Source organism: Schistocerca cancellata, chromosome 3 (assembly GCF_023864275.1).
Source record: "Schistocerca cancellata isolate TAMUIC-IGC-003103 chromosome 3, iqSchCanc2.1, whole genome shotgun sequence".
Lineage (NCBI taxonomy): Eukaryota > Metazoa > Arthropoda > Insecta > Orthoptera > Acrididae > Schistocerca > Schistocerca cancellata.
The window spans coordinates 699,237,656-699,250,802 of record NC_064628.1 but is presented as its reverse complement, the minus strand read 5'-3'; positions in this window follow the sequence as shown (position 1 = coordinate 699,250,802).

Genomic DNA, 13,147 nt, shown 5'->3' with positions numbered 1-13,147 from the left:
ATCGCTTCCAATCTTTCCTTATTATCTCTATCCATCCTCTGTAAAAACTGCAGTAGCACATTGTCATTTGCTACTTTCGATGCGCTCACCTCGTTCTCCTGTGAAACCGTAGCTTTGCTAAGGGTAGCTGCGCTTTCACTGCATACCTGACCTAGCCCCGTCTCACCCGCGTCGACGGGAAAAGCCCCCGATTGTGAACAAAGCCCGCCGCATAAAGGATCACCTAGCCGCGATCCGCTGAACAATTCAGCCCCTTCCGAGTGTTTGTCGTTCTCGCTCATTAACCCATGGTCAACAGCTACTTCCTGCTGCACTGCTACGTTCACGCCAGAATCGCTATTCTCCATGGTGACTACACTTTTCGACTGCGACCTAGTTACTACGGACATTACGCAAAAAAAAAATTATACAACGATCTTCCAGCCTTGGACGATATAGCAATTAATTACATAAAAAATAAAAGATCCTGACCAATCCAGAAAGAAATTGCTAACAGAAAAAAATTTACTTCTTAGCGCTATCACCATACATTCCATCAAAAAAGAATCTTAACAGCAAACCCTAACAGCAAAATATCCTGGCAGGGTCGAAATTATGAGAGGCACCCACATGCCTTGCTCATACTGTGGCATCAAGCAGTCAGGCCTGCAAGATGAGTGGTCTGCCAAGCGAGTGGATTCATTCTTATTTATCGAGTAACATGAACTCTCGTACTCACAATTAAGTTACAAATTATCCTCCTGTATGATTAATACGCAACGGAAACACACATCTGACTATCAGTAATTTACAGAACTCTGACTGTACACTACGCACTGGCAATACCACCTTTTCTTTCCTTTTTTTATTTAACGGCTTTTGTCTACACGTGGCCACCGCACTGAATATGAATGGCACACACATTATAAATTCGGGACATTATGGCAACATACAATTCAATGGAAAAGTCCACCAATCTTTTTTCTTTTCACTATCTTATTTATTCCGATAAATTCTCTAACCTAAACACACAAATACTATAATCTACAACAATAACACATGAGAAATTCCGCCCAGTGGGCATGACTTTACATTGGTGAATCTCTATATTATGGTCTCGTAATTAATTAACGCTACAGTGCACTTTCTGGATAGGATGGTGGATCTTTTATTAAACCTCACACTTCGACTCTCACAATCATCATCACTAAACATTCCTCCAGACCGAGTGGTACAGAAGGAACAAGCATAACCCACTAATCTTTTGTAGCTACCTTGCTACTCCCTCATGCAAACCACACATACCCAAATTACATGACATACACCACACTACGACATGAAATGCTACACAGAGAATGGTCACAACATTATCACTTTCAGCTTTCCCACTTCAATTAATATTTATCCCAGTTTCACACGACACTGCCCCACTTGGTAATTCTACTTTCCTACTATGAACTCTGGAGATATATGCACGTCTTCCTGTGCAATGCAAGCCATGTGGAGTTGCTGGATAGACGGCCGACTCACCTTGCTTCTCTCTCAGAGTTTGAATCTAGCGTCACACGGAATCATATCACGCAAAGTAATATTAAGAACGTATTCATCACACACGCGAGTCCCCAACTGATACCATGGACGAGTACTTCTCTTTATCTTTTTGTCTCATACACAGTTTGAGACTCACACAGTACTCACCACGTGGAAGTACTCGTCTCTAATTTCAAGTCCTGCACACGCCATTTCTTAAATATTTCAACTTATGATACACACGCTATTTCTTAAATATTTCAACTTATTGTACACACGCTAGTAATTCAGCTTAATTTAAGCACACGGAAGTATTTCAACTTTTTGCTACACGTGGTTTCATTGTGACCGTTGGTCACTTCCGAAGATTACTACAATCCCATTAATATTACCTGCCTGACATTTAATTCTCCCCACAAAAGTTCCTGAAATAGAAAAATTATTATTTCAAACTACTCTTAAATATTCCACATGCATACCATGTCTCCACTCTTTCGTCATTACGGAGCACAACTAAAACAGGTGTTAACAGCACGAGATCCAGCGGCAGAGTGCCGAAACATGGCCGTTCTCCAGGTCATCTCCCATCTCTGTCGAGGTGGGGGAAGCACCTTGCTACAGTGTTGGTCAGCCACATTTCAGGCGCTCAAAGCTCTGGTAAATTTCATCTCTTTGGTTTCACCAAAGGTGGCCAAAGGATCGACTCAAAGATGATCATATATTCACATTCACTATCTGCGGTTAGCAGACGACCATACATTCATTCATTTCACAGATCTCACCCAACTGGATGTAGGGATTTACTTTGCGGGAGTGCACGTGTGATCAATTAAATATATAAATTGTCATTCTTTCCCACACTGGTATCCGGCTTCGCTGTATTAATTGAAATTGAGTTATTTTACAAAAAAATGTGTTGTTCTGACAAAAATAATGAAGTATGTTGTACCTATTTTCAATGTCGGGCGGTACTGTACCCTTTCAAAGTATTTTTAGCTTAGACGGCTCTGCATCCAGATGTAGTGCCTGCACGTTCAGTTATTGTATAAATTTTGAAACAACGTATTTGTTTACTAATGTCAGGGCTTAGATCTAGGGTGTTTATGGATTTGCTGTCAATCTCGATTATGAGCTGAATATTTTATGCTGACTGTTTTAAGTTATGAAAAAATGTGTTGTGTTGTCTTATAACGAAGTCCAGATACACGGGACATCGCTTACTTGTCTGCACCAGTGTTTAATATTCGTACTCAAAGGTTCTTTTTACAAAAACATTTCGAAATAGTCCAGAATATTTAAGCCAAATGTGGACTAAGAGGATATCCTAAGCTAAGCAGTCTAATTATGCAGAGCAAACGAAGGCTGAAAGCTCAACATGTTGGAAGTTCTGGAAATCAACAAACAACTGGCCCACGGGCCTGATTTAATATTAAATGACTAAACTACTCAATACTTCACCGCTTCTGATCATCACTTAAACCTCACAGTTTTCCGATGTTTCTCACACTGTCTGTTCTTTTCTATTCCTCCATTTTCCAGTATTTATTTATTTTTATTGTGTTCGCTTATGTACTTAATATATTCTGTTGTTACAGTTGTCAGCTCGGTCCTTCTTACTGAATCACTTTCCATATGTAATGCGTTAATACCTCTTCAATCATTACTTAGTACTTTTGTCAAATACCAATTTTATATTTCCATGATTGTGAATTTAATTTAAATTATTCCGTAGGCACTGTTTTTCGAGTTTAGTGTTAATGCATTTCCTGGTCTGCTCACTTTATATTTATTTGCTGTTCACTCTTTACTGTTTCAACTGCATTAGCACTGCGCTGTCGAAGGTGATAATGAGTAACATCTTTTCCAATACCGTTCACAAATATTGTTACTTCTTTGACGACGATAGTTAAAATCTGATGATGGCCTAGTAAACCGAAAACCGGTTAACTAAGTAAATTAACCCTTTAGTACACACAATAATTTGCGTTTCATTCTTAATTATGTTATTGTATCAAGAAGTGCCAGAAGAATCAATTAACTTGTCAAAATATCACTCTGGGCAGGAGCATTTAGATGAACTGTAGCTGAATTTCAAAAGTCAAGTTGATTCAGTGGATATATATGTGTCTAGTGGAACAATTCATCATGTGAGGTACCCTCCATGGTGCACAGACACTATGAAGAAACTGCAAAAGAAACAGCAACTTCTGCATAATAGATATAAAAAGAGCATAGAGCCACAGGTAGAGAAATGCTGTCGGATTATATACAGTTTTTGCATCTGAGATACTTCTTATTTTAACCACAACTTAGATTCACTGAACAAAAAACTATGCCCAGGTATTGGAAAAAGGGACAGCCGCACATGTTTACAAGAAGGCCGCGCGGGGTTAGCCGAGCGGTCTTAGGCGCTGTCTGGCTGGTCCCAGCGGAGGTTCGAGTCCTCCCTCGGGCATGGGTGTGTGTGTTTGTCCTGAGGATAATTTAGGTTAAGTAGTGTGTAAGCTTAGGGACTGATGACCTTAGCAGTTAAGTCCCATAAGATTTCACACACATTTTAAATTTTTACAATACAAACACACACGAGATTAATGAGTAGGAAACCAATTCAGTTCAGTTTACTACAACAAAAGCAACAACAACACCAACAGATTACTATAGTTTGTAGTTTGACGAACACTGAGGCAGCCTGTCGCATCCGACCAGCCCGCGAAATCACTTGATCTTGATCCCGTAGAAACTGTCAGGAATTATTTCCAACAGGGAGTGAAACGTATCAGTTAACATCCCCACTATTTGATAGATCTACGGGATCTAACCATCGATTGGGCTCAGCTGTACGTGGCATACCTCGTCGAACTGACGCCATTAACAATATTACACAGTATTATCGTGAGGTCTCCTGCGGGTAATTGATATTTTGTCCTCTGTGCTCATGTTCGGAAATTTTTATGACGTTCAGAGGCACTGGCAGGTGTTTCGCACTGATACAAGAACAGACAGCTGATGTAAATAATGGCAATGTGCTACATGTAAATAGATGAAAAGATCTCATATTGTTTGACTACGAAATGGGTGATAGGAGTCTACCGTCAAATCTCTATGAGTGTCTGTCCAGAGCGCTTTAAATGATATGAGAGCTAAATTTAGAAGAAGACGGATACCAGGATAAGATTTATTGGAAGATTTCGAAGTGTAATTCTCCTACGAAATGAGCCGTTTACAAAACGAGATGCACGTTAGACAGTTAACAAGCATGGATCTGAAATTAGAGTTTGGTGATACCCATCTCAGGTATGTAGCCGCATAAAGTAGTCATCTTGACACTACATTTCAACAGACCAACTCGCCGCCTACTTCAGGTGAGTATACTGATGCACAATCTCGCCAGAACTGAGTTTCCGAGAGTTATACAATGCGGGCGTACTACCGCGTGCGCGCGAGCATCAGCGCTGCTGCCCTCAAGCGCAAATGAAATGCGCGACCGCTACGGTCGCAGGTTCGAATCCTGCCTCGGACATGGATGTGTGTGATGTCCTTAGGTTAGTTAGGTTTAAGTAGTTCTTAGTTCTAGGGGACTGATGAAAAAAATGGTTCAAATGGCTCTGAGCACTATGGGACTTAACATCTGAGGTCATCAGTCCCCTAGAACTGAGAACTGCTTAAACCTAACCAACCTAAGGACATCACACACATCCATGCCCGAGGCAGGATTTGAACCTGCGACCGTAGCGGTCACGCGGGGACTGATGACCTCAGAAGTTAAATCCCATAGTCCTCAGAGCCATTTGAACCATTTTTTGCAAATGAACTAGCAGTGCACTGCTGCAAGAACTAGGTAATAAACTGAAGAGCAAAAGAAACTGGTACACCTGCCTAATATCGTGTAGGGCCCCCGCGAGCACGCAAAAGAGCCACAACGCGACGTGCCATGGACACGACTAATGTCTGAAGTAGTGCTGGAGGAAACTGACACCACGAATCCTGCAGGGCTGTCCATAAATCTGTGACGGTACGAGAGATGGATATCTTCTGAACAGCACGTCGCAAGGCATCCCAGATGTGCTCAATAATGTTCATGTATGGGAAGATTGGTTGCCAGCGGAAGTGGTTAAACTCTGAAGAGTGTTCGTGGAGCCACTCTGTAGCAATTCTGGACATGTGGGGTGTCGTATTGTCCTGCTGGAATTGTCCAAGTCCGTCGGAAGGCACAATGAACGTGAATGGAAGCAGGTGATCAGACAGGATGCTTATGACCTGTCAGAGTAATATCTAGGCGTATCAGGGGTCCCATATCTCTCCAACTGCCCCACACCATTACAGAGCCTCAATCAGTTTCAACAGTCCCCTGCTGACATGCATGGTCCATGTATTCATGAGGTTGTCTGCATACCTGTACACCTCAATCCGTTTTAAAAGATTTGAAACGAGACTCGTCGACCCGGTAACATGTTTCCAATCATCAGCAGTCCAATGTCAGTGTTGACGGACCCAGGCGAGGCGTAAAGCTTTGTGTCGTGCAGTCATCAAGGGTACACGAGCACGCCTTCGACTCTGAAAGCCCATGTCAATGACGTTTCGTTGAATGGTTCGCACGCTGATACTTGTTGATGGCCCAGCATTGAAATCTGCAGCAATTTGCGGAAGCACTGCACTTCTGTCAAGCTGAACGATTCTCTTCAGTCGTCGTTGGTCCCGTTGTTGCACGATCTTTTTCCGGCCGCAGCGATGTAGGAGATTTGATGTTTTACCGGATTCCTGATACTCACAGCACACTCGTGAGATGGCCGTACAGGAAAATCCCCACTTCATCGCTTCATCGGAGATGCTGTGTCCAAATCGCTCGTACGCCGACTATAACCCCACGTTCAAACTCACTTAAATCGTGATAATCAGCCATTGTAGCAGCAGTAACCAATCTAACAACTGCGCCAGACACTTGTTGTCTTATACAGGCATTGCCTATCCCAGCGCCGTATTCTGCCTGTTTAAATATCCCTGTATTTGTTACGCATGCCTATACCAGTTTCTCTGGCGCTTCAGTGTATATCAGCAGAACTCAAATTAATAGAACGTACTGGCTGAATGAAGACAGTTGTTGTTTAGTAACAGATAAAATTGGATTCCATTTCTTACTTAAAGGGGAATCCTTATATCTATCACTAGTATTATCAAATAATCGAATTTAGATATATTCCTTTAGAACACATTTCCAGTAGCGGGTAGTGGCGGCCACCATTTGCGTCTAATTTAACAATATCTTATGCCCCTCATTTTTCTGCCACTGCTGATTTCTCTGGCCAAAGCAAACAAGTGTGACGATTATCTACCACGCATTGCCCCACAAATCTCGAAATCAAATGACAAACTTTTTCGTCTATTTACATCCACTAAAGTACAATTATTTCTTTCGGTGTCAGCTAGTTCTTGCGCCAGGCGCCGATTACCTGCCAGTGTAGGTGTATGTAAAAAAAAAGTGCATTGCATGTCACAACACACTAATATTTTAGCCTTGTTTGTCTAAAGGACTGATTTAGTAAACAGGAAAGTCAAAAAAACCTTCGTTGAAGTTAGAAGCAAGGACGTCAACACTATGACTGTAACGGGAATACCACTCTTAACTGCAGATGAGGAATCGGATACGTGGAAGGAGTACACTGAAGGCCTCTACGAAGGGGAGGACTTATCTCATGACGTGATTAAGGAAGGAATGCTAATTCCAAATAACCAATGATGGACAGGGCAAGGGGACATCAAAAGCAGATTTATCAGGCAGAGAGAACATTCCTGGCCGAGAGAAGTCTGCTAGTATCAAACATTAGCATTAATCTGAGGAATAAATTTGTGATAATGCACGTTTGGAGCACACCATTGTATGGTGGTGAACCATGAATTGTGGAAAAACAGGAGAAGAAGAGAATGGAGGCGTTTGAGAGGTGGTGCTAAGAATGAAATTGACAGAAGTTCTCTGTAGAATCGACGAGGAATGGAACACATGGAAACCGCTGAAAAGAAAAAGGGACAGAATGATAATATACGTCTTTAGACAACAGGGTATTACTTCCATGATACTGGAGGCAGCTGTAGAGGGTAAAAATTGTAGTGGAAGAAATAACTCAGGACGTAGGCTTCAAGTGCCAGTCGGAGATAAAGAGGTTGGCGCAGAAGAGGATCACGAGGTGGGCCGCATCAAACCGGACAGATGATTGTTGAGATGGATAGAAAAACAGGTAGGAAAGAGAGCCCGCGAGTTTCTTCAGGTAGGCCATGTCCTGCTACACCCACTCTATGACTAGACCCTGTACAGCTATCAAATTGAGGGATATTAACTAACATGTTTCGCTCGGTTACGTGGCCGGTCTACTCTGAAACTGACCCCCAACATATTTTAGCATATTTTCTGATTTTCTTTGATCAAGTAGTCGATTACTGACGGTGCATAATAATTGCAATCGAGATTCAGTACTTCCAGCGACTCTTCCTATTATTGCTTTCTCCTCACTTATCTAAAAATGGTTCAAATGGCTCTGAGCACTATGGGACTTAACTTCTGAGGTCATCAGTCCCCTAGAACTTAGAACTAATTAAACCTAACTAACCTAAGGACACCACACACATCCATGCCCGAGACAGGATTCGAACCTGCGACCGTAGCGGTCGCACGGTTCCACACTGTAGCGCCTAGAACCGCTCGGCCACTCCGGCCGGCCCTCACTTATCTTTTTTTGTACGGCGTAGGCACAGTGAAGCTGAAAACCTATGGGCTTGCTAGCGATAGATAAGAAAACGTTTAAGAGTAATTGGCTCCTATAAAATTGTCCTGAAGGAAGTAATTTTGGGCTTAACGTCCGGCCGACATTGAGGTCTTTAGAGACGGTGCACAAGGTCGGATGGTGTCACGGACAGGGAAGGATATCTGCCGTGCCCTTTCAAAGGAGCCATCGGAGTATTTGTCTGGAGCAATTTAGAATAATCATGGAAAAACTAAATCTGAATATCCGGATGTGGGTTTGACCCATCGTCCTCCCGAATACGAGTCCAGTGTGCTAACCACTGCGTCACGTCGCTCGGTAAGCTGTTCCGAATCCGAGGCGAAGTCGCAGCCACAGGTGGTCGAACGAGCATTCCGTTTCCTCACACTCAGCTCTCTACAGGCAGGTCTTGACACGGCCGCTTTCTGTCGAAAAAATATAATATTCTTAATATAATATTCTTCGCAGGAGCCTTTCAGCAAGACAAGAGCTCTATAGCCAGGCGTCGCTTCCCAGGGGACCGTGTGTGAGTTTTCGTTACGACGCCTCCAAATAACATTCAGTTTAAACTTTCAGAATCCATCATTCTGGTTGATTCTTACTGTTATTTTTTCGTAGAGCACGCAATTGCTCGGCTGTACCTTCGTGTCAGGCTTCTCTTATGTACCTTTGAAAATTGTGCTGTATAGTGGGAGGGATTATCTGCTTTCCTTCCCCATCTCAGTGCACTATTGGTTGAAAACAACATAAATCCGCAAGAGCAGGAGATTGTCTAGCATATTTACTTGAGTCTGACAGGATGGAACTCGCAATCTTTGCCATTATTATCAAGCGAGTTCCTGCTCTGGCGAAAGGCAGCCAAATTCACAAAGACGACACTTCGCGCTAGGCGACGAAAAGGTGATGACTTTACGCTAAGCTACGAAGACTAATGACAGAGGTTGCTGGGCGCCTGCCGGCCGAAGTGTCCGTGCGGTTAAAGGCGCTGCAGTCTGGAACCGCAAGACCGCTACGGTCGCAGGTTCGAATCCTGCCTCGGGCATGGTTGTTTGTGATGTCCTTAGGTTAGTTAGGTTTAATTAGTTCTAAGTTCTAGGGGACTAATGACCTCAGCAGTTGAGTCCCATAGTGCTCAGAACCATTTGAACCATTTTTTGCTGGGCGCCTGATGAACCGAGTCTCGCGGTTACTTGAGTACTATGGACAAAGAGAGAGAGAGGGAGAGAGAGAGAGAGAGAGAGAGAGAGCTGAACTCAGGGTTCACAGCAGCTGCTACGAGGTGCATTCAAGTTCTAAGGCCTCCGATTTTTTTTCTCCGGACTGGAAAGAGATAGAAACATGCGCATTGTTTTAAAATGAGGCCGCGTTCATTGTCAATACGTCCCAGAGATGGCAGCACCGTACGGTAGATGGAATTTTACCGCCAGCGGCGAGAATGAGAACTGTTTTAAATACTTAAAATGGCAACGTTTTCCTTACTTGAACAGCGTGCAATCATTCGTTTTCTGAATTTGCGTGGTGTGAAACCAATTGAAATTCATCGACAGTTGAAGGAGACATGTGGTGATGGAGTTATGGATGCGTCAAAAGTGCGTTCGTGGGTGTGACAGTTTAATGAAGGCAGAACATCGTGTGACAACAAACCGAAACAACCTCTGGCTCGCACAAGCCGGTCTGACGACATGATCGAGAAAGTGGAGAGAACTGTTTTGGGGGATCGCCGAATGACTGTTGAACAGATCGCCTCCAGAGTTGGCATTTCTGTGGATTCTGTGCACACAATTCTGCATGACGACCTGAATGCGAAAAGTGTCATCCAGGTGGGTGCCACGAATGCTGACGGACGACCACACGGCTGCCCGTGTGGCATGTTGCCGAGCAATGTTGACGCGCAACGACAGCATGAATGGGACTTTATTTTCGTCGGTTGTGACAATGGATGAGACGTGGATGCCATTTTTCAATCCAGAAACAAAGTGCCAGTCAGCTCAATGGAAGCACACAGATTCACCGCCACCAAAAAAATTTCGGGTAACTGCCAGTGATGAAAAAATGATGGTGTCCATGTTTTGGGACAGCGAGGGCGTAATCCTTACCCATTGCGTTTCAAAGGGCACTACGGTAACAGGTGCATCCTACGAAAATGTTTTGAAGAACATCCGGGAAAGGCTGTGCGTGTGCTGTTCGCACATCGAGCTAACGTTACGCAACAGTTTCTTCGTGATAACAACTTTGAAGTGATTCCTCATGCTCCCTACTCACCTAACCTGGCTCCTAGTGACTTTTGGCTTTTTCCAACAATGAAAGACACTCTCCGTGGCCGCACATTCACCAGCTGTGCTGCTATTGCCTCAGCGATTTTCCAGTGGTCAAAACAGACTCCTAAACAAGCCTTCGCCGCTGCCATGGAATCATGGCGTCAGCGTTGTGAAAAATGTGTACGTCTGCAGGGCGATTACGTCGAGAAGTAACGCCAGTTTCATCGATTTCGGGTGAGTAGTTAATTAGAAAAAAAATCGGAGGCCTTAGAACTTGAATGCACCTCGTACTACTACTGCCGTTGCCTTCTGCTTTGCGCTACGAGTGTGGTAAGATGCGCCATCGCTGCAGTCGGCAGTTCTGAAGGGACGCGATATTAGTTTGACCCCGTCTGGAGCAAGTTATTCCATTTTAATACCTCGCAACCGGCCAGTTCGTTTTCAATAAGCGCTTTGGTGATGTCATTGGCGTTTGAGCCTACTTTTCTGTGTTCTTCCAGTAATTTACTAACCGTACTCGCAGTCACGGGTAGTATTCGTGTATTACCTCCATAACTTTGCGTTTGTCGTCTCCACCCACCTGTGCCAAGGTTATAGTTCACCAGTAGAACACCTTACTTTACTATAACAAATCTAATTGTTACAGTGACCACTTGTTTAAGTTACAGATTAGATGATCACTCCGCTCATTAACGTCTCTCTGTGGGTGGTGTGCTACCAATACTGTGATGTTTATGGGGCCAATCCCGTCAATTTCCATTCAGTAAGACGTTTCTATTGTGTGATGTTAATTTTTGCTTTAATTAATTTCCATTTTCATATGTTGTGCTTCACTTCTCTGTAGGTCAGCAAGGATAGAACTTTAGCATAATAGGGGTATGCAAAACACTACAACCGACACCCCACAGCTCGTTGATAGAAATAATTGTAGGCAATTTCTGTAAGATTAAGATCGAGTGACTTCGCGGGTGAGATTAAAGACATCGGCACACGGGTTGAGTTAATTAACGTTGATGTGGTGCTCTACGAGTTTTGATACGTCGCTTCCTGATATTTGTCGTTGAGGAGCCATTACGTCACATGAGACACGTAATAAAGCAAAATGCCATACTGTAGTTGTCGTGTTCAGTAGAAGCCCATGTTCGGTGTGTTTCATGTTCTGCGATATTTTAGCAACGTGCCACGCAATGCAAGACGCCATACTGTAGTTGTTGTGTTCAGCAGAAGCCCATATTCGGTGGGTTTTATGTTCTGTGATATTTCAGCAACGTGCCACGTAAATCAGAACCAATAGAAAGCAAGAAGGTGAGGCGCCACGACCCAGAACCGAGGAAGAAATAGAGGGTTCACTTCCCGCTGTACCCAAATTCTTTCCCGTCTTCACGTTTTCTAAAATTTTGGGGGAATTTCCTACGAAATTAAAAGAAATAATATCTGTAATATTTGGTGTTATGTAAATGCAAGTGCGCTCTCTGTCAGAAGAGAGTTTGTTCGAATTGGTGAACTACTACAAGGTGATGTAATTCCTGAGTGGACATGTATCTTTCATTTTTGTCTTATTACACGTTCACGACACTGAAGTTTTTATGTATGTATACGGCAGACAGAACAACATGACTAGCATGTGGTCAAGAAAGTAAATGCACGTTTTAAAAGAACTAACGTAGGACTTCTACGCGTGTCCGTTTTCGTGAACAAACTGTGTGGTTTGCGAGCCAGATAAAGCCGACAACTGGAGCTAGAGAGAGCCAAGAACGCAAAATCACGTTAACTAACTCGTGCCATGTGCCGACAGAGCTGTGCCTCGTAACATGGGATATCCTGCACGTCAACGTTAGCTCCCTCGTCCCGTGTACCAACGGTTTTAGCCTGGGCTTGATCGTCGGTCAGAGCAGGATAGTATGGATGCAGTGTCCACGGTATACTCACCACGAAAATGTAAGATAAACGGCAACACTTGGACAATGAGCATGGCGAGTTATTAGACGAGGCGTCTCTTAAAATCACGTCCGCAGCTCGTGGTCTCGCGGTCGCGTTCTCGCTTCCGAGCATGGGGTCCCGGGTTCGATTCTAGGCGGGGTCAGGGATTTTCACCTGCCTCGAGATGACTGGATGTTTGTGCTGTCCTCATCAAAGTGGGGAGATGGGACTGAGCAAAGGTTGGTAATTTTTACGGGCGCTGATAACTGTGCGGTTGAGCACCCCACAAATCAAACATCATCATCATCATCATCAACTTATAATCTCAACAAAGTCCCTTAAACCTTTCCTATCCGCCGCATGCCAGCTGGCCGCACACACCTGTGATTCCTGCAATATCGGGACATGCAGACACGGTCCGTTCGAAGTGATCGACAGCTCACACTCAAACACCTCGCTGCTCGACTGGACGTCTCTATTGGTAGTGCTGACACACTCGTCCACCAGTTGGGGTGCTCGAAGGGGTATGTCCGCTGGATTCCTCGCTGCCTAACAACAGACCATACAGAGCAACGAAGGACCTTCGGTGCGGAATTATTTCGCGTTATGAGGCCGATCGTGACAATTTTTTGTCGAACATCGTCACAGACGATGAAACATAGAATCATCACTTAGAACCGGAAACAAAACGACAATCCATAGACTGGC